This window comes from Primulina eburnea, chromosome 1 (genome assembly GCF_022965805.1).
Source record: "Primulina eburnea isolate SZY01 chromosome 1, ASM2296580v1, whole genome shotgun sequence".
NCBI lineage: Eukaryota > Viridiplantae > Streptophyta > Magnoliopsida > Lamiales > Gesneriaceae > Primulina > Primulina eburnea.
The window spans coordinates 26,158,352-26,164,429 of NC_133101.1; the positions used below are offsets into that span (position 1 = coordinate 26,158,352).

The following is a 6,078-nucleotide window of genomic DNA, read 5'->3' on the forward strand; positions in this document are numbered from 1 at the left end:
TGATTAAAATTCTCTAATTATAATAAATTGAGAATAATTCAAAATAACATCACTATAATCATCTATTTTTCGTTAAAATCATACACTATTCAACAATCTTCAATTCATGTATGATTTAACAATTTATCGGATTTATTCCAAAAATCGACGAATTTCAAACATCACCAAAACTATGAAATTTATACCTCAAATCGAAGTCCTCGTGTCAACGATTCTAGATCTGAAGTCGGTTCGTCGATTGGATAAACCGATAAGTCGCACGATCGAAAAGAAAATTGAAAATCTTCTTTCTCTTTTCTCACATTTACGTTGAAGCTTACTGTGAATGAAATGTCATTCACGTAAGTTTCAAACTTATCTTTTATATTTATTTTTTATTTTTTTTAATAATATATTATATTATATTATTATATAATATAATAATAATATAATATAATATAATATATACTATTTAACATTTAACTTCGATATATCTCTTTGGACAAGTCAAACGGTCAAATTTTCCAAAACTCAAAACATGAAACTTCTCTATCTTTGAGTTTTCTACGTCATATTCAAATCTCAAATCATTTGGGCTTCATATGAAAAAGGTTTGTCACTATTTACCATTTTGCCCTTAAAATTAATTCATTATTTTTCAACTTATCTACGAAAATACCATCAAAATAAATTGAATATTTTTCAACTTATTTACCAAAATATCATCAAAGCTATTTTAGTCTCGGGGTCTCACAAAACCTTTTGTACCAAAATTTACCGATCGACTACTATTCTCAGTTGAACGCTTAAAGGTTACATCTTACTTCAACCTCATAGTAGTATTAGCCTAAATTCCTTGAATCGAATCTTTATCTTACGGCCCTAAACTTACGTAACTTATTATTTACAAGTGCATCCCGGGTGTGAAATCGTTGAAAATCTTAAACCTCGAATAAAGTTAATCCATAACACTCAATTATACAACTTCGACCTTCTACCTTAATAATAACACTTCAAGCATCAATTACCTGCTCAAACTATCCTCTTCCCAATTACAATCTAGTTGAGGCCTAGGACTCTGAACTTCCTCATTGGAACAAGTGTCGCATTCTTAATGCTTACTTAATTCTAGCGTATAAACTTAATAAGTTAGCCCATTGTAGCATTAGACTAACTTTAATAAATCAATTTCACTTATAACCCAAAGAATTCTAGAATCCCCAGATCAAGCTTTTAGATTTCTTACTTGGTAAAAATATTAATATTCATCAATTGATAACTTATATTGAACACAACTAATTCTCTTTTTGTTTTTATTTCACCCAAAATTTCCGTATGAACAAATACCCCATAAATTTGAAATTCAAACTTACCTAATCCAAATAGCTTTGAATAAAATAATTCCAATACACATATCCGTTTAGTCTCAAATTTGTTAATGACTTCCAAAATTTCTCAAGACAAGGTGTCTACCTCACCTCTTACGTGCGTCTATTAACCATCATCATACCCAACTTTCCTAAAAAATTTAAATTCTCACAAGGTATAATCTTAACTGTTAAGATTATGACTAAAACTTGTGACACATCAAACTTATGTTCCCAAAAATTTACTAACTCAATGTTTATCCTTTTAACTTAACTAACCGATCAAATTTACCTTAAATCGTCATCACTTTAAATTCTTAATTTGCCACAACATTATTTCACTAACGCTTAAATTTTCACGCCAAAGATTGATTCATCCTACAATGTCCTTGATTACCATTCATTATAACATTATAACCCAAATATCTAAATATTCTATATTTCCTTCGAGCCTAAATAACCAAAAATTCCTATCATTTAAACCGTTCAATTCTCACATACTACTAAATAAGTTCTCAAAAATTTCTTAAAATTGTAAAATTAATTCTTACTTTCCTCGAATATCATCCAATTTTTTCCAAAATCTCGAAATTCCACAATTACCCATTAGTCCTTAGTATTCCTATTTCATTTTATAGATTTCCTGCATCATAAGGTTCAATAGCCTTAAGTTTATTAAACCCAAAATTAATTCCCATAACACGTCCTACATTTCTATAAATACTTAAAATTCCAATTCCTCAAAAGTTCGCATTTAATCCTTAAAATTTTGAAAATTGCAATCTGACCATTACAGTTCTCCAAATTTACATTTTGGCCCTACAACTCTTCGAAATTTGCATCATTGTCCCCATAAAATTTACAATCTTTACCTCATTCACTATGTGAAAAATGACATTTTACTTCGCTAGGCGTTACTTCGGCAAAAATAAATTACGAAGTAATATATTACCAATAACTTCATTAATAACACAAGCGAAGTAAAATAATATATTTTACTTCGGATGTTTAAAAACACGGGCTTCACTGTATTTTTTTTATATATTTTACTTCGGCATATCAATTTTCATGAAGTAAAAAATAATGAAAATACGTCTTAATGAAATACAAAGATTAAAACATGCGACGGGTTTTTTAAACCGTCGCCAAATTTTAAATCGACGACGGTTTAATTTAACCCGTCGCTAATTTTAGCGACAGTCCAATAAAAACCGTCGCATATTTAAAACTAGCGACTGTTTTTTAGAAACTGTCGCTATATTTAGCGACGGTTGTTATTTGACCGTCGCTAAAAGTAGCGACAGGTTAAAGTCAACCGTCGCCGATTTAAAATTTGGCGACGGTTAAAAGAACACCGTCGCCATTTTCAAAAAAATTCCACCCCGCATATATTTCCCTCCATTTTAACCGTCGCCGATTTAAAACGTTGCGACGGTTTTTACTAAAACTGTCGCCATTTTCAAAAAAATTCAATCCCGCTTATTTTTCCCTCTATTTTCTTCCACCACTCTCTATAAATACATACAAATTCTCTCCAATTTCTTCCACTTCACTTCACAACAATTAAAATTTTTTCTCACTTACACAATTTTACAACTTCACAACACTTAAAATTTTTATCACTTACACGATTTTACAATTTCACAACACTTAAAATTTTTATTTCTTACACGATTTTACCACTTTACAATACTTAAAATTTTTATCTCTTACACGATTGTAGCAATTCATAACATTTATATTTTACCGCACCAATTCATAACACAGATTAGCGACGGAACTCATATGAACCCTGTCGCTAAGTAGCGACGGTTTTTGATATAAATTCCGTCGCACACTGGCGACGGGTTTTAACATGACTTCCGTCGCAAAATAGCGACGGTGTTTAACATGAATTCCGTCGCTAAATAATAATTAAGAGGAAGTTATATAATATACTACTTCATTATTCACTATAATCGATGAAGTAAAACACATTTATTACTTCGACACCGGTCCAATTCTGGACCGGTTTTCCTCCCAAAACCGGCCAAAAGACTTCGGTATTTTCAATACTACAACTTCGGGTATTATGCGAAGTAAAAGGTACATCTATTACTTCACGTCCATATACTTCGGCACTTAAGTACCCTATTACTTCAGATATTATCTGAAGTAAAAAGTGATTTTTGGCATATTAAACTTTTAGATTCTCAAACACGAAATTTAATCCCAAAATTTGGTAAATTCGAAAATAGTCCCTTAGAATTTTATTTTTGAATTTAAGTCCTCAAATCATTGGTTATTACAATTAGGGCCTTAAAATTCTCAATTTCTACAATTCAATCATTAAATCTAACTATGTAGAGCATGCATCCTAAATAAATTCTCATAATTAATCTTACATTTCCATAGATACTTAAAATCTGAAATTGTACATTTATAATCCTAAAGATTGTCGTAGTCTTCGAATCGTTATTGCTTATATGAAATCCTCAAAAATTTACTCGACTAGCAACCAAGAACCATCAATGATTTATTAGAAATTCTTCAAGTCTCAAAAGCATTCATAATTTTCAAGATTAACTTATAACCCATAAGGAGGACATCAACACTACTGACCTAAAACTTAATATAGTCAAATCATTTTCAACCTCTCATAAACCCCAATATTCGAATTCTTAGACATGTCCAATTCCAAACGTACCCAACATGCATAATTCCATAATTTTTTTTATTATTATAAACACTGAAAAATTAAAATCTGAACGGAAAAAAACATTTCATGAAAACATGCTGATAAAATAATTCATGCTTTAAATAAAATGCATAAATGTAAAACTTACAGACCGAAGACGTGACTTCATGAGCTTCTCGTGGTCAGTAGTAGTACAACCCTATACAGAATCATTGCTCTGATACCAGCTGAAACGGCTCGAAAATTCGTGTTTGAAAAATTTGAAAATTTTCTCTTTAAATAAATAAAAGGCCTCATTCATAATTAAATTGATAAATAAAGATAAATGTTCAAAATGGCAGCGGAAGTATTTAATGTTTGCAAAATAACCGTAAAAAAAATAATCCAACGACAGATAACAATATTTGATCATAAAATAATAAATGCTGAAAAAAATGAGGTCCTCGGGTTCCACTACTGCCGAGCCAAGCTAACTCACTGGTCCCCGCCCTCGGTCCCGACATCATCAGTACCTACAACCATCAAGTCTAGTGAGTCTAAAGACTCAGCATGCATATATCGTAAATAACGAGTAAATATAGTAAAAATTTCATGGGAGTAAAAATATCATGTCATGAGGCATAATAGGAAAATAACTTATCATGAGCAATTATAATACGTGCATAACTGAACTGAAAATCGTAGTGAAAATGTTTGCTCCTTGGAGCCCTGTAATAAAATAGCATGTCATAAATTTTCTGTTGAGATTATGGTCTACGCAAGTGGCCCCTGAACTGAACTGAACTGACCGGTAACTGGCGACCAGACCGGTAACTGGCGACCGGATTTAATAATGTACGTCTGATCAGAATACTGCCACAGTATACTGGGTGAAACAACTGAACTGACCGGTAATTGGCGACCGGACCGGTAACTGGCGACCGGATTTAATCATGATAGTAAAGTGACCACAAGCAATATCGCATAAATCTCAAAATGAATATTTTGCACATAATATAATTAACCAACATAATTAAATATGAACAATTTCGATCTTCTTCCATTAAATTCATGAACTTGCGATATTTAAAAATACCTATATGGCTTGATTGAAGAGTGAAAGAAGATATAAACATGCCTTGGTTTGTTTTGACAGAAAACAAACGAAATAACGACGCGGCGCGGCGGAGACGGAGTGCTCTTCACTTTCTCACTTATCTCTCTTAATTCCTTTAAACCAAGCATGCACCATAATTATTATAATAGCGTAAAAATCGTAAACGTGATGCATGAACATTTAAAAATATCATGATTTGTGCTCAGGGCGCTTCCAGGACCAAAATCTCACCCCGGGTGCAAAATGACCATTTTGCCCATGGAAACCCAAAAATTATCGTTTTAACCCTGGACCTCTAAAATCGACTCGAAGCTTACCAAACTCCTTAAAATGTCCCAAAACATTTTTAAAAGCTTTCTTAGACGTAAACTCGAGCCAAAATCGCAGCTTGTCTAATTCGTTTTAAAACTTAGACTGGGATCCCTGTTTTAACCCGAATCATCCCGAAACTAAACCGAAATCTTCCCAACTTTTTATCATATTTTAAAAACACCTAAAAGACACTAAAAACTCTAAAAACATATTCAAAACTTACGGCTGGAAGATCCAACAAGAAATAACTCTCGGCCCCCCATGTCATCATCTCATTACACCACATGTCCCCCCATTTCATCACCCTTCGGTCCTCTCTAAACCCACCACATGGACCTAGCTTAGACCTTAAAAGACCTACCTTAATCACACGATCGGCCCCATGCAGTGCCAGTTGCGAAGAACCGTGAAAACACCCAACGCGAAAGCTCTACCCTCCTATACCTCTCGGCCCTCTCCCAATCTGTCCAAAATCTTACGCCATCACCACAACCTCGCACTAACCTCCTGTAAGCTCCCTTGTCATTACCCACACAGCGGTCCCTTGCACAAAACCAGAAACGTGAGAGTTGAGGCATAAATATGCGATATGCTCGTGAAACCCAAAAATCTCAAACACACTCGGTTGGATCGAGAGTAAAGCATGC

General features: G+C 33.1%; 1 long non-coding RNA gene across 1 annotated transcript in view; it reads left to right on the forward strand.

Annotated features, from left to right (window-relative positions):
• The window catches only part of LOC140829613 (uncharacterized), a 53,425-nt gene extending 47,750 nt beyond the window's left edge, over nt 1-5,675 (forward strand). The window contains exon 2 of the long non-coding RNA XR_012117489.1: nt 4,829-5,675. This is a non-coding gene — a long non-coding RNA (uncharacterized lncRNA). The remainder of the gene's footprint in view (nt 1-4,828) is intronic.
• Nucleotides 5,676-6,078: the final 403 nt, after the last annotated feature.